This window comes from Bos taurus, chromosome 3 (assembly GCF_002263795.3).
Source record: "Bos taurus isolate L1 Dominette 01449 registration number 42190680 breed Hereford chromosome 3, ARS-UCD2.0, whole genome shotgun sequence".
In the NCBI taxonomy this organism is placed as follows: Eukaryota; Metazoa; Chordata; class Mammalia; order Artiodactyla; family Bovidae; genus Bos; species Bos taurus.
In genome coordinates, this window is record NC_037330.1 from 55991652 (window position 1) to 56012454 (window position 20803).

The window sequence follows — 20803 nt, forward strand, 5'->3', positions numbered from 1 at the left end:
TTGAGAAGGCCAGGAGTTTAGCAGGAACCAATTGAGCAGAGTAATCTAATTCCAATATCAATTGATTAATCACTCATTCAACAGGTTTTTATCAAATCAACCATATGCACAGTGCTGAGTCCTACAGGGGCTATAGACATTGAAAACATAGATGTTTTGGTCAGGATTCTTTTGGTTGCAAGTCACAGAAGCACAACTCAAGCTAGTTAAAGCATCAGAGGGAATTTATTGGAAGAGTCTAATTTAGCCTTAGAATTGAAGGAAACAGTGCTACAACCATGAACTAGGAACATAAGAAGTGAAATAAAAATCCAGTACTTGAGGCCTTGAAGCCACATCTCTCTTTCTCTGCCTCTTATCTCTGGATGTCAGTTTCGTTCTCATTCTCCACATAGCAGGACATATGTATTAGTCAGCGTTCTCCAGAGAGACAGAAACAGAAACAATAGAATGTCAGTACATATATGTATGTGTGTGTGTAAAGAGGTTTATTATAAGGACTTGGCTTACATGATTATGGAGGCTGGGAAGTCCCAAGATCTGCTGGGTGAGTCAGCACAATTGAAGCCCAGGAGAGCCAATGATTTAGTTCCATTCTAAGTCAAAATGTCTGAAAATCAGGAAAACTGATGGTGCACTTCCAGTCCAAAGGTCAATGGTTTCAAAATCAGGAAGAACTAAAGTTTCAGTTAGAGTCTGAAGGCAGGAAAAAAAAATTTTTTTTCTTGCTTTCAGTCAGGCAGGAAAAGGTCCCTTACTCAGAGACGGGTCAGCCTTTTTGTTAGGTCTAGGCCTTCAAATAATTGGATGAGGTCCACCCACATTAGGAAGAGCAGTCTGCTTTACTTATTATATCAATTTAAGCATTCATCTCATCCAAAGACACACTCACAGGAACACTCAGATTAATGTTTGACTAAATATCTGGGTGTCTTGTGGCCTGATCAAATAACAGGTAAAATTAACTGTCACGGAACATACCTGCCATCAGTTAAGAAGTCCCACCCCAATGCCTTGAATACCAAAGAGACAGGAAATACTTCCTTTCCTTCTAGCTGCCATTGGGAAATACTAGAGAAAACTTCTTATTAGTTACCCTATATACGAACCATTATAATTACTAGAATGTAGTATTATAAATCATCAAACCTTGCTCACCTGGCTATTTCTGTGATGGAGAGATGAGGTTAGTATTTTAACTAGTAATGTTGATCCCCAGAAGGAGCATGCAGTTAAAATTGGCAAAAGGCAGTTTCTCAAAAGAAATAAGGGTAGGGTACTGAAGTGAAGGCAGCACCATACAAAGCCACTGTGTAGACCATGCACTCAAAGAGCTTGCAAATTACTGGAGGAACCCAGCCAGCACAGAGATTCAAAACAACACTGCCCTCCTTCAGTATCCATGAGTTTGGTATCTGCAGAGTCAACCAACGAGGCTGCTATTGTTTGAATCCACGGATGCAGAAACTGGATACAGAGGCATCTGTACTACGCCATTTTACATAAAGGACTTGAACATCCTCAGATTTTGGTATCTGTGGGGGTCTTTGAGCCAATTCCTCATGGATATAGGACACCTGTAATGAGGTACTCCACATTAACATATCCAAAAAATGCCTCTAAGTTCATAGCGTAGTTGAGAAAAACTGCTATAATCTGAGAAGATTTCAGGAGAGAAGTAGGATTCAAATTGGGTCTTTAAAGATTTAAATGTAGGTTAAGAGATTAGGCAACGCTTTTGAGGTGAGGACAGTGAAAAGATAATGACCATAACAAGCTATTGAGAATTTCCAGAGCAGAAAAAAGGGAGGGTAGCATCATGTGGTCATTTATGGAGGGACTCAAACTACTTGTACAAACTTATCCCCATTAATCTTTTCTATAACATGTACCTAGACACAAAATATTTCCCCTACTTCCTTTGTTAGGAAATGTGGGTTTTCCTTAAAGATCTATTTCCCCAAGCTAGATGGACTATATGCTTTATAATCAGACTGAGATACTTGTGACTTGAACTGGGGATGGGCTTGGCATTCTTCTCATTTCTCCTGTGACTTTCTTTATTTACCTGTAAAATTCCCTAATCTGAGATTCATGACGTTAGACAATTTTTATCAACTCACTGCTTTTTGCCTACTCATTTCTCCCTAGCTTTGAGTCACTGGAGACTCTGAAACAGTCCCTGGGTCCTCCTTTCCACACCAAATTCAGTAACATCATGAGCTCATGTGTAGTATCCATGCAAAAATTCTAAACTTCTGGATTCCTGTCTCGTTCAGCTGTAAAGATCTTTGTCCACCTTTTGTTTCATTCTCCCTTTACTATGGCCATAGTCTAAACTTGTGACTACTCAGAATGGACTATGTCATTTCTAAGGTCTGAAATTCAAAAAAGTTGTATCATGAGTCTTACCAACAGATTTTCTCTATCCACAGCCTGATTCCGCTCCCTTTTTTCTTGTTGTATAGTCGCCTTCTGTTCTAAACCTTTCTCCTTTGACCTTCATCTTTCTTCCTGACACTCTGACTCCTCATTTGCCCTTTGAGGTTTTAGTCTATCTTTCCTTCAGTTCGTTCAGTTCAGTCACTCAGTCATGTCAGACTCTTTGCGACCCCATGAACCGCAGCACACCAGGCCTCCCTGTCCATCACCAACTCCCAGAGTTCACTCAAACTCACGTCCATGGAGTCGGTGATGCCATCCAGCCATCTCATCCTCTGTCATCCCCTTCTCCTCCTGCCCCCAATCTCTCCCAGCATCAGAGTCTTTTCCAATGAGTCAACTCTTCGCATGAGGTGGCCAAAGTACTGGAGTTTCAGCTTTAGCATCATTCCTTCCAAAGAACACCCAGGACTGATCTCCTTCAGAATGGACTGGTTGGATCTCCTTGCAGTCCAAGGGACTCGAAAGAGTCTTCTCCAACACCACAGTTCAAAAGCATCAATTCTTTGGCACTCTGCTTTCTTCACAGTCCAACTCTCACATCCATACATGACCATTACCTAAAGTATCTTCTACTTTTTCTTTTTCAGGATTCCATCTTTGTGCCTTGTAAAAATGTTTAAAATTTTCTCCCATTAAATACTTCTCTTATTATCATACTTTTAAGAAATGAATATATGATTTTCTATTCTTGATTTGCAATTCCCTTCTAAATCCTACTGTAATCTTCCTTAATGTCAAATCCAGTGGAAACGTTTCAGATCATAAATTAATAAACCTCTGCATTTGAAACTTTTGTCATTATCAGCTTGTTTCACAATTCTATGGTTTTCCTTGATCCTCTCAGTTCTTTTTATATCTAATCTGTGTACTCCTTTCTGAATTTTTATTTTCTTCTAGGCTATGACTCTCCTCAAATATCCTGAGTGACCTCACCTACTTCCAGTTTCAACTGACACTTATAGGTTGATGGTTCTGTAATCTATGAAACTATATTTTCAGTTTAGACTCTGTTTTGAATGTTAAACCTAGCTATTCATATTTTTTCACAGATATATTTGGATATGCCCTTAATGCTTCACCATCAATAAATACAAAATTGAATTAATTACCTTAACCTTCTCCAAAAATATCCTCCTCAGCTTCAGGGATCTCACCCAAGCAGTCATCCAAGTTAGAAATCTGAGAATTTTTCTTAAATTCTCCCCCTTTCCCACTACCATACTCAAGTGTTCAACAAGTACTATTGATCGAGTATCCAGAAAATTTCCAGAATCCAGATATTTCCCTCAATCTGATGTCCTCTTCTACTCCTCCAGTTTAAGTTTACTTAGAAAATAGCCTTCTAATTGGCTTTCTAGTCTTTATTTTATCCATTAGCTGATCTGCCAAATTTAACCTTCATGTTTCATGGTTTATCTAAAATTCATATGTAACCACCTGTACTCTTCCTGCTTTAATATGTTTCCATGGCTTTTCCCATTGCTGTCATGTAATGTAACTTCATGGGTCTTAATATTAGACACAATATCCTCCTTCTCTAACCACCTCAACAGAATTTATTATTTATCTCCAAACTTCATTTTCTATAACATCAGCATATAAATTTAAATATATATCTCCATCATGCTGTCACTTGTTCTTTGTTCATGCTATAAATCCAGTCTGGAATGTCCTTTTCCTTAGCATCACTTATTCTATTCATTCTTTTAGATATAGTTAGCACAAGACTTTGTGCAAGAAGTTTCTCCCATTATCTCCTGGTTGGATTAGGTACCTGAATCAGTCAGATTAATACAGGAAAATAAAGCTACCCTGGGTATTTCAAGCAGAAAGGTATTAGATGATTATAATATCACTACAAATTTCTATGCTAGTCAGAAGACCAAGGTTACATTGAAGAAAGAAATTAACCTCTAACTCATGGCTTAGTGTAACGAAGGATTGTCATTTGCTCCTCATTGCAATGTCTAGCTTGGGTCAATAGAAGGGAATTTATTATGTTTAACATAGTCACTTGAAGCTCAAGCAGACAGAAGCTCAAATATATTACACTTGTGCCATTAGAATTTCTGGTCTTCTAAATTGCTACAACAGAGAAGAGGCTGACTGGAGAATTTCACATGGCTTATCCTTATCTTCAGTCATGTCTTTTCATGACTCCATGGACTGTAGCTCACCAGGCTCCTCTGTCCATGGGATTTCCCAGGCAAGAATATTGGAATGGGTTGCCTTCTCCAAAGGATTTTTCCCAACCCAGGGATCACACCCCCATCTCTTGTGTCTCCTGCCATGCAGGTGGATTCTTTACTGCTGAACCACCAGGGAAGCCCTGGTGGCTTACCTTATCCTTATCTTATTCTGAAAATGAAACTTATCATTTCTGCTTATTTCATTGGCCAGGACTTGTCATATTGTCCCATTCAACTAAAAGGGTGCTGGGATGTGTAGTTTTCCATATGCCCAGAAAAGGGGGATTAGATGTTAGTGAGCGCTGTTTAAAAATGTAGAAACTGAAGCCCTGAGAGTTATTTCCCCACATTTTCACACTTAATATTTGGCAGAACTGGAGTTCAAATTGTACTATTTCTCAAGAGTATCTGTTACTCTTAATAGACTCCTCCCTGGAGGAGGATTTTATTTCCAGCCCTTCTGATATTAGACTTGCTTGGACCAAGTGAGGATGACTGGAAATAACACATGCCCACTCCCAAGCAGAAGGTTTAGCAGGGATCCTATGATTTCCTCACAGTGCTTTTCCATCTTCTACCAGAGTAGCAATTCCCCCATTAGAAGCTATACCTTCAACCTGGAAAGAAGGGTGTATGGAGCACAGCTTCGGGCAACCTGCAAGCAACATTTAACATGAGTAAGACATAAACTTGTATTGTTGTAAGCCCTTGAGATTTGGGGGTTGCTCGCTATCTCAGCATAAATGAGTGAAATACAGCTAATACAAATACTGAAGAACTCACAAAATCCAACCCCAAACTGGGCAAGCATGCTTCAGAACAGACTGGAATCTAAGTGACTATAAAGAATTTATTCTAGGACTCATGGACAAACTCTACATGACCTTGAAATTAAAATTATTTTTTTCCCCAAACTCCTTATTATGTGTCTCTCTGATTAAGATCCAAATTCCTAAGGGAGAGAAAATGAGATTCTCACTTTTCCAGAATGGTCACATACCCATCTGCCCCTTTGCCAAGGAAAGTGGTAGCTGGTGGCAGGCAGACCAAATAGCTGGCAGTCCTGCTGGGACTTCACAGAATGGGGAAATGGCGAATAGGATGCTGACATCCACAAAGAAGGGAAGAAATGGCATTCTTAATAGCAGTACACTGAAATAACAGTAATCATTCATCATTGGCATGGCACTTTATCCCTCTCTTTCTCCTTCACAACCACGTGAAATCATCTTGCCACTCTCCGCTTTCCAAACCAAGCATCCTTAATAACCTTGTAGAAGTCTTTCATTTGGCAGTGCCCAGCTTCCCGTCCCCTCTGCTCAAATCAATAGGAAGAAATAAAGATAATCTACATTAATTTGGTTGCAGTTGTTTTAACATCCCCTGAAACCTTCAAGTTCAGCAGTACTGGGCCAGTTTGAAGAAAACCTTTCTGACAGGAAAGCGAGTTTCAAAAAAAAAAAAAAAATGTTCCCCAGTTTTCTAGGCTTATAAGCCTAGGGCAAGTTTAATTAAACTCAATGGAGCATTTTAAAGTGAAGAAAAAATTAGGACAGCAAGAAAAACGTGTTGATTGTTTCCTAATTATGCTGTGGACTTCTTCTCTAATGCATCCCCCCCGCCTCTCTCTCTCCCTAAATAAAACAACTGGCACGTTAAGTTTGCACACAGAAGATTATATTTCAACCATGCATCCTGCATCAGCCAGGCACCGTGCCTCCCATTTCACTTCTGGGCCTGCTTTTTGGAGACATTCATGTTTTTGTTATTTCATGGATACACTTGTGTGCTAAATCTCTTCAGTCCTGTCCAGTTCTTTGTGACCCTATCGACTGTAGCCCACTAGGTTCCTCTGTCCATGGGATTCTCCAGGCAAGAACACTGGAGTGGGTTGCCGTGTCCTCCTCCAGGATATCTCCCCAACCCAGGGATAGAACCCAGGTCTCATGTCTCCTGCATTGGCAGCCGGGTTGTTTACTACTAGCGCCACCTGGGAGCCCTTCATAGATATACTTAATCAAATATAAAAAAGAGAGAGAAAACAAGGTATACTACATTAGACTTCAGCAACTTCTAACCTTTTTTGTCAGTGAAGATTCCTTTGATTAGTCCTTCCCCCAAACATGGATGGACTCCTTATTTTAAAACATTTAGTCTTCTGAACAATAAGCATTTTTAAAGACATGATTAATTTACTTCCTTATTTTTACTCATAGGAGACATGCATTTACACAAACTGATCTTCATTTATACAAACTCATTTGCTTTTTCCCTTGGACTGCAAGGAGATCAAACCAGTCAATCCTAAGGGAAATCAGCCCTCAATGTTCTTTGGAAGGACTGATGCTGAATCTGAAACTCCAATACTTTGGCCACCTAATGTGAAGAACTGACTCCTTGGAAAAGATCCTGATGCTGGGAAAGATTGAAGGCAGGAGGAGAAGGGGACAACAGAGGTTAAGATGGTTGGATGGCATCACTGACTCGATGGACATGAATTTGAGCAAGCTCCAGGAGTCGGTGATGGACAGGGAAGCTTGGCGTGCTACAGTCCATGGGGTCACAAAGAGTCAGACATGACTGAGCAACTGAACTGAACTGATCTATTTTTCAGGATAGAATAACCATACCTCTGATTAATTAACATCTGAAAGCAAACAAATAAGACCAGAAGTTAGAGTCCATCCATTTCACTAACAATGACTACTATATGCCAGGCACTATACATATAGCTTTATTATGAGTAAGCAAATGAGCTACATTAGGATTTGAAAAATAATAAAGAACCTCATGGATCTCAAGGACTCCAGAGACTCTGGCTAAAGACCTATGTGCTAGTATTATAGTGACAATTACAGCTGTTCAGGACTCCTAGAGGGCCACCAAGGAGAAGACTGTCGGTGTGGACATAAATGGAAAGCCTGGGGGCTTCAGGGAAAACCCTTGAGCCAGAGACCAGTAGTACATAAAGAAAAGTCAATGTGTTTCAAATGGTGCCACTAAATTCTGTTAAATGAAACAAAAATGGGTAAAACTTAAAGGGTACTTAACTGTGAGCCAGTTACTCCTAGAAGCAGTTTACATATATTAATTACTTTTATCATCTTGTCCTTCCTATAAGGCACAGGGAAGTTGCAAGGTGGACCCAAGATCACACATCCAATTAGTGCTAGAACCAAGATTGGAAGTGATATAGTCTGCTCTTAACCTAGTGGTTAAGCTTGCACATAAAAGATTGTTAACTAGACATGACCTAATAGAAAAAAAAAAAAAGACACAGGACACACACAACTCAGCCATTCCCAACTCTTTCAGCACTGAGGGGCCCCTTTGTGTCTTCTTTTCCATCGTGGACTCCTGTGCTTTGAAAGATGTCCACTTCTGCCATACTAAAGGAGGGAGGGCTCAAAATAAAATAAATTTCATTCGGTTTTTAAAAATAAATATATCAAGTAGAATTTTGAGAGACTCTGGAAGAATATATGCCAGTAAACTCTATTAGCAATAATATAGAATTTAAACTGTCCCCAAATTCAAGAATCCAGGTAAGCTGAATTTTATTAGATTAGGCTCCCTATTAAAACCTATAACACAGTCTCTCAACCTTTTCTCCCACTTGACAATGAGTTTCAAAGGGATGATTCTCCAAAGTTTCATGAATACAACTTAGAATCTCCCCAGGTGGCAAGTTAGCCTCTCTAAGGGAATAAATTGAAGAAAACCTTCAAGTGACTGTGAAATAGCTACAATGGAGGCATTCATGTAGGGAGAATGGATGCTCCCTCCATTCTCCTCCATAGCAATCAGAGCCCAGTGGAGAATTGGACCCCATTCAGCAGACAGATACTGTATGTGGGCACTTTGGTCTTTTGTGTTGAATGTAGGTTGTAACATCTTCCAGTAGAGTTCAGGCTTTTAAACCTCTGCACTATGGTGTTTGAGGCTGGATAATCCTTCATTATAGGGACGATCCTCTACATTGTAGGATGTTCAGCAACATCTCTGGTCTCTTCTTCCCTGATGTCAGTACCATGAGCCCACCAATTGTAACAATCCAAATTGTCTCCAGAGTTTGCCAAACCTCCCCTCAGAACAAAATCGCACCAGGGTAAGAACCACTGGTCTAGGTTTTGTGTATCTATCTTAGCTTCTCTTCCCCACAGAACTTAGTTCAGTACCTGCTAACATAAATATTTGTAGGTGAATAAATTACTAAGTTTTGAATGATTTTTATAAGGAGTGGATTATTATTCATTATACTATTTGTATAATGAATGGATTTCTGTCAAATTATTATAGTTAAGCTATCTGTTCTATTAAGTCTTGCAGTAAAAGTAGAGAGAGGCAAACCATTTTTGGTGGTCAGCTGAAAAGACTGGCAGGACTGAAATTTACCTGATGTTCCTCCGAACTTTCACTCTGCTTAACTCCATGCTAAAGCATAAAGAGCTTGAACTCATCCTGTGTTTTCCCATCATGATCCCCACCCAACACTTGCCTCTTTTCCAGATACCCCTGTCATAGAGGGACTTGGCCCCTACTTCAAGAGACAGTGCCTTTGTGTTTATGCTGCTTGCCAGGGCTGAGAACAATATCTGGGAATAATAGCAGTGGGGTAGGGTGAGGAGGAAGGTGGGGGAAGGCTAGAGCTTGGACATCAGAGATTCCAAAGAAACTCCAGGCCTGGAATAACTATATTTTCCAGAGCAAGTTCCTATGTTTTCATGTAGGCTATGTCTTTAGGATATGATGAAATATTTCACAGTAAGGTTAATTCTTTCAATAGATAGGTAGAACTTCTGGCCTTGAGAAAATAAGTCAAGGGAGCTGGAATGGAGAGGAAATTTGGGTAGGGAGTGGTTGACAGTGCATGTGAGATGTAGTCTTAGTGAGGCTCTTCTGCAGTCAGGGCTCCTGGAGTGCTATGAGGGTGGCAGGTCCCAGGTCACCAGCAAGGTAAAGTCCCCTCTCAGAGATGCAGATGAGTATCAGGCACCTGCCAGCGACTAGGACCAAGAGCCAGTACAAAGAGCATCAGCTGACAGTTTGTTTTTCTGTATCTCTGAGGGGATTTCAATTTTTAAAAAATGCCAGCTTGTTGAGTCAGCTGTTGTTTTGGAATTATTTTCTCCTCTCTATTAGCAAAGATAATTTGAGAGCTGACTTAGAGCCTGTGCAGTAAGATTGATGTCTGTTCTAAACGCATTGCCTCTTTTCCTTTCAGCTTAAAGCACAATCATTATGTTTCTTCCACTACTTCTCTCAACTAAAGAGTTTTATGGATTGGTCCTGGGAATCATTTAATATTCTCCTATATTAATAATATAGCAACAGCACAATAACAGTGAGAGTAATAACCCCACCACTACAACAGGTAAAAATTTCAGAGTATTGTCATGTGACAGGTATCATGCAAAACCTTTACATAAATTATTAATAATCCTCCTCAGGATAATTCTAGGGCTTCCTGGGTGGCTCAGATTGTAAAGACTCTGCCTGCAATGCAGGCAGATTGAACCCAGGTTTGATCCCTGGGTTGGGAAGATCCCCTGGAGAAGGGCACGGCAACCCAGTCCAGTATTCTTGCCTGCAGAATTCCATGGACAGAGAATCCTGGTGGGCTACAGCCCATGGGGTCACAAAAAGTCAAATACAACTGAGAGACTAACACTTTCACTTCCACTTTTCAGGATAATGCTATGAACCATTTTTCTCATATTGAGGTTAAGGGAACTAAGGCTTATATATGTGGTTTAATAAATGCCCAAGGTAACACAGGTGTTAATTGGGTAGATCTAGGATTTGAATCCTGGAAACTGTGTTCTAAACTTAGCTCTAGAAACCATGCCCATAATCAGAAAAATGATACTTTTCCCCATGATTCCTGGCATAATACTTTTGATAGGGAATCATTCCAGTGAAGAACAAAAGTATAATAGAAAAGTACCCACTAATCCCTCAGTATCACTCTATTGAGGGCCCCCTAATGCTGTCCTATTCCATCCACCAGTGGAAAGTACTCTTCATACAGTGGCCTGTATCTCATACATGCTTCTGGGCTTCACTGTGCGTGGGTCCAGGAATTCATGCGTTAATTTTTTGAGATTATGAAATACAGCTGAGCTTACAGAGATACCTTGTTTGTTTGTTGTGCTTGTTCTTTATTTCAGTTTCAGATATTGTTATTAATTTTGACAAAGAGAGAAAATAAATGGCACTGATGTTTTGAGGTTGACTGACTGCTGAGAAAGAGACCTGAAAGAATGAAAATCTTACCTGAGTAGATGGTTAGGGATAGCAACCCTCATAAACTATGCTTGTCTCAAGCCTGACCTTTGTCCCAATCTCAGAATCAAAGTCCATGGAGCCTTTCTTTGGTTGCTACTTTGAATCTGGCCCAGGTCAATAGCCAGTAAAAGGAAATTGTGCTGAATTATCACAATTTTTATTTGTGCTGACTTATTGGAAATAAGGCAAGACAGATGAGTTGCAGTATCTGCACACTTGATTACCCCCTTCCCCAATTTTTCTGTGGCTTCATTTAGATCTCTTTGCTACAGCATTTTAGCTCTAACTTTGGGCACTGAATCATGCTACAATGTCCCATCCAGCATTTCGGTAATGCGATAAATCCATCCAAAGTCTCGCAGTGCCATCCTGCACGTGACAAATGCAATAACACGTCAGGCTCAGAGCGATACCCATCTTAGGCAGATACTCCCTCTGCTGACAGCAGGTGTTTCTGCTTTATCTGAAAATAATTCACTGAATAGATAATTGGTGAATCCCCAGTGGGAACAAAACTTGATTCTGTCTGAGCATAGGTTACCAAGTGTACCACCATAAAATAATTGATTTTGTGATATATTAAGTGGGGACATACTCAAGACTACTGAACTTTTCACTTAGGGCCTGGGGCTGAAGTTGAACTAGGCTCCCAAAGGTGAAGAACCCATGCATGACAAGGGCAGGGCTTCACACTCCAACAGCCAATTTAACTTTCATTTTCTTTATTAATCTAATATGTTCTACCTTTCACCAGGACGTGATGTGCAGGGAGTTTCATTAAAACGGTTGAGTTGTTATCGGAGATAATCACCGAAGGAATGTATCACAAAAGTCAAGAAATTCTGAATCATTTTTTTTTTTATGCTGTTGTCTTAGAGAAGAGGTTTCAGATGCTGATAGGGAAGTTGCTTTAGCTATAGGGCAAATTTAATTGCGTTTTTAGAAACTTCTTTTAATCCTATAATAACAAAAAATTAAATCAGTGCTGACATTTTTTTGTTGCCAGAAGAAGGTAGTAAAAGGGTAAAGAAATAATTGTTAGCTCTGAGAATATAATTAGCAACTTTAATGCTTTAATCTAAAAAATGCATATTTTGAGCCTGGGTGAATGATTAAAGAAAAGATATCAAAAGTCTTTGAAATTTCTAACTGTGTTTGTTTTTAATTGTGAGTTATGATCACTATAATTAGCTCATTTTAGTGCATTTATAATGCAAACAAATATGAATTTCTACACGTTCAGGGATATTTCAGGGCAAATATGATTGACATCTTGACCTCTGGCTCTTTGAATTAAGCCTTTCTTATAATGTCCAGTAGAAGTTTATTCTTTGATTTGGATGGGGGAGGAAAGGGCATTAAGAAGCCAGGATTAAATACCAGGAGACTAGAGTCAAGGTTGGTGCATGTTTGGAGGTTTATTCCGGAGGAGGTTAAGGATGGTCCCATTAGTAGCCTGGGCTTCCCCTGGCCCAGAGGGATGACTGTGTTCAGCTCCCTCTGCCCCACTGGATGGAACTTGAGGCTGCGTCTGAGTTACAAGCATGGGAGGAAGTGCTGGGTTACAGATAAAGGTGAGCTCTCTGATGCTAAACCTCTGTGAATGAGCACAGAACCTGCCTAGCCTGCTCCAGCTCTATCCTGCCCCACCTTGACAGAACCAAGAAACCTCATTACTATGCACTAGAAAAGGGAAAAGGAAAAAAAAAAAAAAAAAAGACCCAGAGGGATCTGGGGAATGAACTTTTTGGGGGTCTTATTTCTCTCAGAGGTGCACATTAAAATTCTCTCTTTCATTCATTAATGTGAATACAAGCTGCCTGAGAAAATAGCTGGTGGGACCTCCCTTAATGAATAGTGGGGCTTTTCTATGCTCTAGAGGCTTAAAATTGGGTTTCATCCCACTGAGGATTTTTCTTTTTTCCTTCTCCTTCTGTCTTCCTAACACTGCATGTTTGGTTATATTTCTAGAACTCACCTAGTCTATGACCTGCCTCCTCCAGTTCTAATCGCTCATATGATTAGGTTGGGGCCACCCACAGACAGGGAGGAGGGGGCCACTCTCAGGTATTTTTCCAATATTATTTTAAAATTTCTACTCTGTCAATCATATGCGATCAAACTCATTCTTGTGAAGTTCCTCATACTTCTTGGTTTAGAATAGGCCAGATATGAAGATAAAAATCTTTTTTCTTGCTTTCAGGGTTTTTCACTTTGGTTTGAAATAGAATTAACTCTTCTTAGCCTTTCACAGTTTAGTTTTTTTTAGCATTCTGGTCTTGATTTCCTTATTTTTCCTCCATACACTCCAGGTATGTTCGACCACTGCCTCCCAGTGCACTCAGCCCTCATTCAACAATTATTGCCCACATCATGCATTTGGGATATTTTCTTGAACTGTCTTATGTTGCTAGTTATTTTCCCAAGGACATCTCTACGTTTCTGAAGGACTTCATATTGTTTTACTTGTCTATGTCTTCAGAATCCAATGAATAGTAGCCCTTGATGAGTGAGGATGATGCTCATGGACATGAAGCCAAGTCTTCATCAATTTGCTCCTCACTCCCACCACAGGGAAACTAGAATGACAGGAATCCTCAGTCATTATTCCAGATCCTTAGGCCAATTTGTCTGGGGCTAGTAGGAAAAGTAGTTGTGGAAAGGGCTCTGCCGATCCAGACACAATTGTGGCAGGAAGAGAAACACTGAGAAATACATTCTCATGCAATTTGAGAATGAGGTGACAAAGAGACAGCAAGCTCTAGAAGAGCTTGTGGATCAGCCCCAAAAAGATGTCAAAAAGCCTCACACTAGGAACCACAGAAACACTCAGCAATGGACAGTGACTGTGTTCCACATCCCTTGAAAAACACAGAGTCATTTTCTAAGGGTAAAGGCATTTGGAAGTCTAGTTTAAAAGATGCTGTTTTCCTTGGTTTCTGCTTGAGAGTTCTTTTTCCTTGTGGTATTTAATTAACTTTTATTGCATCCCATATATTATAAAGCATAAACAAAAATTTTACAGTGTATCATATCATTTAGAACAGTATTAATCAAGCAAGTGTATATAGAGAAAGGTAGAAAAAGATGGGGGCAAGTAGTAAATACTTAAAAGCCTTGATACAGTTACCAACGGCTCTAGACACAGTTCTGGACCACTATTTGCTTGTTTATATTTATTGAGTGTCTACTATACCAGATATTATGCCAACATAATTTTATCTGTCCATTGTTTAATATTGTAAAACTATTCCATATACTTTATGAATCAATGAAATTTATAGTCTCATAGATATAGACTATCCAGTATGTTGAGCCATTTAAAAATTCTATGACATATTTATAATCATGACATTCTGAACTTCACATTAGATAGAGAGCTACTTTATCAGCAATTGTACACCAATTTGCCAGTAGGCTTTAAAAGCCAGATCATTTTTCTCTGTGGGACCCAAGGAGAATTTGGTGACAAAAATGCCAAGATAAAACTCTTTTTAGAAAATTAGGTTTTAAAGGCCTACCTTTAGCATCATGGGTTTTACTTCGTGTCTTCAGGACATATCTGACTGCTCGGGATTTGGCACACATGGTGTAAGGAGTTAACATCGTACAGTCCAAGTGAGGGAACTAATAAAGTCAACGTAGTACCACCTCTGTAGAATCAGATCTGTTCCCCGTTATTTGGTCCTGCTTCTGAAGGAGAAAAATAAGTCTTGGATATTACAGCTGTCACTGTGACATCTGTTGTTTCAGGATCCGTGACTGCTTCAGTCACCACCTGACCCAGATCATCACCATAACATTCTGTCCACTATTAAACTGTGAAAGGTCCTCGCCCTCCAGGTGGTACTTCAAGGTTGACATACCAAGGTGTTTGTCTCTGTCCCTGCAACTGTCTCTCAACTGAAAAATACAGCCTCACTTTGTGCAGAATTGATGGCAAACCAAGTCTCCCAGGGTTCAAGGGGAGCAGCCGAGAGCAAGAGTTCTTGAGGCGTAGCCCCGTTCTGCTCTTAATCACTTGTCACAACTCCTGGAGGGCCTCGGGCGTGTTGCTTTTTGTTCTTTGTTGTTGGTGCTTCTCCTTTTCCTTTGAACAGATGACTCCAGCTATTAAAACAACAGTAACCGAGCTGCGTGCACGCATCCAAGCTTACAAAACAGATAGGTAAGGGGATATCTGTCCTCCCGAACACATAAAGAATAGTTGACTTTTGGAAAGTTCCTCTAAATAGAACTCCACTTCTGGTTGTATGTGTTTGGTTCAAATCATTAATGACTTAACAGAATGGCTACTGCTAATTTAGATGCAAAGTGGATGCATTTGGAGGGGAGTGGATACATGTATTTGCTTGGCTGAGTCCCTTCGCTGTTCACCTGCAGCTATTACAATGTTGTTATCAGCTATACCCCAATACAAAAAAAAAAAAGTTTAAAAAATAAGTACATTAAAAAAAATAGTTTATCACATGAGTAACCAAAATCAGGCCCACACACACATTTACAGGAATGTAATAAATATGTAAAACCAGACACATCTCTACTGTAAAGAGCTTTCATTCCAAGAGCCCATTTGATTATTCATTAATTTATTTATCCACTCTTTCATTTGAAACCTGCTTATTGAGACTCTATAATGGATGAGGCACTGCGCTGGGAACTAGGGTTCAGCACTAGAGGAGAATTTTCTGTTCTCATGATGTTTAACCTGACAAGAAAAGGAAGGGTTCACACTTACACTTGTGATCTAGCTTTCTCCCAGAAAAATCTAACCACTCCCAGCCACACAGCTATTTAATAGTCATCAATAAGCAGTTTACTTTCATTACATAATGAAGGCCCCACGTGATCGAAATCATAAAAGAAAATAGAAGAACCACAAGCTGGTTTTCATGTGGTATACTTTGATTTCTTTTCCTATTTCAGTTTCCCTGCAATTTCTAGCCCTAATTCTAGCAACTAGTTACATGATCTTAAACAAGTAACTTAGCTTTTGTAAACCTTGATTTTTTCTCACATGTACAATTCCTTTGGCTAATGTTTGGAAGATTTTTTTTAAAACCTCAAAAATATACTTTCAGACAAGCGTAAATCTTTTCAGATTCACTGTCTTCAAAGAGCCTCAGGACATTTGCATTATGGTTGATCAGGCAGGACAGGATCACACAGGGTCGGAGGCTGCCCAGTCTCAGCATCAGGAGTTTTCTACTCACCTGGAGAGCCCCTGGAGTCTGGTCCTGAACAAAGACACATTATCTGGACCTGGCATTATTTACCCAGCTCAGAACACAGCGGCAGTCTTGGCGAGAGAGGAGGTTGGAGACTGCTTTTGTGGCACTTGCTGCTGCTTTATGGGTTTGCATTTGTCGTGCTAGGATTTTCTTTTCATCTCTTTTCTTTCTTTTTCCTTTTCTAATTGACACAGTGCCTGTACATTTAAATACTTGCAACTGGGTGTGGACATCTTGTATAATAGCTGTATTGGTGATAATGGTCTGTAACAGAAGTGAGTGATTGAGGCCCAGGAAGAATGTACTAAAAATGAACCCCCATATTTGATGTTTTCTCTATAACAAAAAAAAATAGCCTAACTATTTAATTAAGAACAATGATCAATAATTATATAACTGAAAAAATGTTGGATAACATTTAATATATATGTGTGTGTGTATATATATGACACTCAAAGCTTTTGAATTCTTTTTCCCCTAAACCTGATTTTTCAGTCTCTGCTTTAGTTATTTTGGCTGTTTGTTCACATGAACTTTCTTTCACAAACAGCCAGTATTCTGAAGTCTTTTGCTGACCAGATCAAATACTTCAAGACGGGTGACATCAAAAGGCCTTGTTTAGATAAATGGGCTTCTGAAGTAGCAAGACTACAGGCATATGTTGATATCATGACAGAATATTTTTGAATGTAAGTTTTTTTTGTTTTGTTTTTTTTTGTTTTGTTTGGGTTTTGTATTTTTTAAGTGCCCCCAAATCCTCATGCTCACAGGCTGATAGGTCCTCCACCTCAGCATTCCTCCTCTGGATTGTTCGGGTTCCTTACTTCTGGTAAGGATGTGGTAGGATGGGACATCCCTGGTGGTCCAGTGGTTAAGGATCTGCTTTCCAATGCAAGGCACATGGATTCGATTCCTTGTCCGGGAACTAGGATCCCACATGCCCTGGAGAAAGTCCGGGTGCCATAGCCAAGACCTGACACAGCCAAATAAATAAATTAATTAAAAAAAAAAAAAAAGTGGCAGGACACATTCATTAACACTGAAGGAAGCTTTGTTTTGTTTTTAGGTCCCAGGCCTTCATATAAGAACAAAGTGAGGAGTGATGTGGGGATTAAAGTTAAGAACATCATCCTACTTCACCTTCCCTCCAACCAGTTTCTCCAAACTCCCTGCCCCCACACCCTTTGTGTTCCCAATTCCTTTCTTAGTGAATGAAGAACTTAATCCTAAAGCCCTGGTACAAACCCCAGGGTTCTCTCCGTAGCTCTCCCTTCCTCTCCCCCCACACCCCATTCCCGGGGAGAGTGGGCACCTCGGTTTGAATGCACAGGAGAGCTCAGGGTGGTGACAGACACCGAGGGAAAGGCCTCACCCTCAGGGACTGGGATGTAGGGGTACAGCATACTGACATGAGGGCTCCAATTGCCTGGGGTACCAAAATGGGGCCCTGGCGTCAGAGGAACGGATGCGGATACCCCTGAGAAGGCAGACCCAGCAGCCTCAAAATCCTCTGGTTGGAAATAGTTGCTGCTTGATGGTTTGCCCTTCTGGCAATGGTTGCAGAACGACACCGGAACCACGTCCTTCTCTAGCCCAAGCTGCTGAGCGAAGTGGCTGATGTGCTGCAGAGTGGGCTTCGGGCACTGCAGGAACATGCTCTCCAGGTTGCCTCTCACTCGATTCTCCATACTAGTCCACTTTCTCTTCTGGGCGTGCACTAGGGCCTCTGCCTTGCATATCTCCTGCAGATTTCCTTGTTGTCAGTTTTCCTCCACCCACTTCTGCAGCAGAGGCCACAGCTTACACGTGTTCTTTGAAACTGAGTTGCAAAGCCTCAAATTGACAGGTAGACCTTTGGCTGAACACCTTTCCAAAAAGTGAGCCCAGGTGAGCCCCACATTGGTCTGGGTATATCCCAGGGTGACCCTCTTCTGCTTTAGGAGTTTGGCAAATTGTTCCAGGTCTTTCTGAAGAGCTTTGATGTTCTGGGACTCCTCAGGATCCGCTCCAGTTTCTCCTTGTCCAGCTTCATGGCACCTGGTCCAGGGAGGCCCCCTCGGAGTTGCTTTCCACCCTGGCTCCCGCCTCGCCCTCGGGCTGAGGCACCCTCCAGGACACCTTGGGGCACCAGCCCCACTCTAACCTGCGGTGCACAGCAGGCCATCCCTCTGCACAAGTCATAGGGTGGGGGCACAGGGGAAGCCCCCACACCTCGTGCTGGGCACAAGCTCCAGCCAGATTCCTGACCCACCCGGAGGCCCTTGGAAGCTCATCCAGGTCCGAGGATCAACCCAGCCTGGCTGTGGCCCTCCCTGCCGATGGCCTCCACTGCCCAGCAGGGGCGAGAAGGCCTGAAGGAAGCTTTAAAGATCCATTAGTGGACTAATAAAAATCTTTTTTCGGGAAACAACTATGAAGGTACTTTTTATGTCTTCTTTGTGATTAGGGGTGAGAGAAAGAAAGAAACATATGTTTTTGTGTATATATATATATAAGTTTGTACTTAAAAACTACCCCCTGAGTTCTTGATTATCTCAAGGTGAAGACAGTGTTAAATTACTTGTGGTGACAGCCTGTCAGATTGAATATATAGCAGAAGGACAAGGTAAAGGGTAAAATGGATGCAATGTAGAGGGAGCTGTGGGTTTGAGACTGCCCTAAAGGAGCAGACAAGGGAGGTGGGGATGGTGTTCCGCCTTAATAAAACCCCACCTGTAGAATGTGGATGGCTTTCTTTTGATTCCAAACTGGAGTCTCTCTTCCCTGTGGTGATTGGCGTATAGGGACTGGTACTCCTATGAACACACATGAAGGAAACAGGCATCTTAAAAGATGAGGATTTATGTTCTCAGAATAAACATTGGGAAGTATCAAGTTCACCCCCCCTGGAAACTACAAGGGTCTGTGGTTATATGATAGGACCTGGGTTTACTCAGAACTCACAGGACATGTAAGGTTTTAAAGCAGATGTAGTTGGTAAGAAAATGGTAGCAATATACACCAAAGGGACTAGAAGGGAGGATGGAATCAGATAAACTCCTTAAAGCATTAGAGATTTTTGAGTCTACAGTTGCACTGACTAATTTGGTAGCCGCAGTGGCTATTGAGCATTTGAAATGTTGCTGATCTGATTTGAGATGTTCTGTAAATGTAAGATGCAAAATGTCTTCAAGAAAATACGTTCTGAAGACTTAGTTATCAAAAAGAATGTAAAATGTCTTGTTAATAAAGGTTTCATACTGCTTATATGTGAAAATAATAATATTGTGGAAATGTGGGACTAAATAACATACTGAGTTAATTTCACCTGTTTCGTTTATGTTTTTTCTAATATGACTATCAGAAAATTTTAAATTATTTATGCAAGAAAATTTTATATTACTCACATTTACAATGTACATTATCTTTCTATAGGGTAGGACTGCTCACAGGAGCAAGCCCTCTGTATTTGAATGTGGGTAGATATAAGAAGGATGCTTATGTTAAGAATTTTAAAACCTGTGTTTCCAAAATAAATTCTGTAAGATGGTGTAACAACATAGTTTATTATGACGTGAAATTGGCTATGCCATCGGTTAAGTAGCTTATCCCACGCCTTAATAACACTATTCAATAAAATCCCATGTATGTATTGGCTTGGAATAGAACTGTCCTATACCTACCAAAATGAAAAGAAGAGAAGGAAAGGATATAAAGAAACTGTGTTAACACTGGGGAATAGAAGCCATTCATTCAATACATAAAAGTACTTTTCGGCAACTCCCACAATTAGAGAAATTTCAGAAACAATTAAAGGATTTGGAAGTCCCCGACGATTCATTTTGAGAAAGTCTATCGTCTTAAAGAAACCTCCAGGAGAATCAAAGAAGCATATGCTTTAATGGGATTTTTGCTATTTGAGGACTGTGTTCTAGGTAATTTCCAACATGCTGAGCATTTCCCCTCATTTTTCTCCAAGAGTCCTACATGAATTGGGTCTTCAAAGAGAAAATTTTTTATTTCCATATGAAGTCACTCAATGTCCCCTCCACGTTAACCCGTCCTTCAAGGAAAGACACCTTCTCCGAAGACTGTTCTACCACATCGCTCATCACTCCCGAGATGTTTTTCAGTCCCAGTGTAATTATTTCCATGATGGAGGAGGCTCCAGATGCATTTATTTGCCCCTCTCTGTGACTGGAAAATGTATTCCATATTCAGTTAAAGTCAGTAATTAAAACGACCTAATCTGCATTCACTTTGTAACCACCGGCTGAAACTCCCCCTCTGTCAACCCCAGAGGTGGGAGGGCTGCTGCATTTAAACCCACACTGAAGATCTCCGATTGGCTGGTGCACAGTTAGAACAGGTGAAATAATCTAATCTGGAATATTGCTCTCCTCACCTTTTTTTAATAAAGATTTGCCTCACCACAGACCTTAATATAACAGCAGTAAAGGCAAGAGAGGAAATTGGAAACACGGCCAGGAGTGTGCCTTATGGTTCATAACAGCCCCAAATTGTGACTGTTTATTAAAACTAACACCCTTTTGTGAGTGAGGGTGTGGATCAAAATATCCAGTGGTTTCTCTTCTTCAATATTCCCCTTTTTTATAGCACTGAGTTTAAGTTTCAGTTTTAGAGTTTCATTAAGTTTTTAAAATTGTTTCT

At 40.5% G+C, this 20803-nt stretch overlaps 1 long non-coding RNA gene and 1 pseudogene across 1 annotated transcript; both read right to left on the reverse strand.

Annotated features, from left to right (window-relative positions):
* Positions 1-206: 206 nt before the first annotated feature.
* Positions 207-1269, reverse strand: LOC132345002 (uncharacterized). The gene is made up of 2 exons (XR_009494101.1): positions 511-1269; positions 207-420 (listed from the first exon to the last, which is right to left on the reverse strand). It is a non-coding gene; the product is annotated as an uncharacterized lncRNA (long non-coding RNA).
* Positions 1270-1439: 170 nt separating this feature from the next.
* On the reverse strand, positions 1440-19973 carry LOC781124 (POU domain, class 5, transcription factor 1-like; annotated as a pseudogene).
* Between the last annotated feature and the right edge of the window lie 830 nt (positions 19974-20803).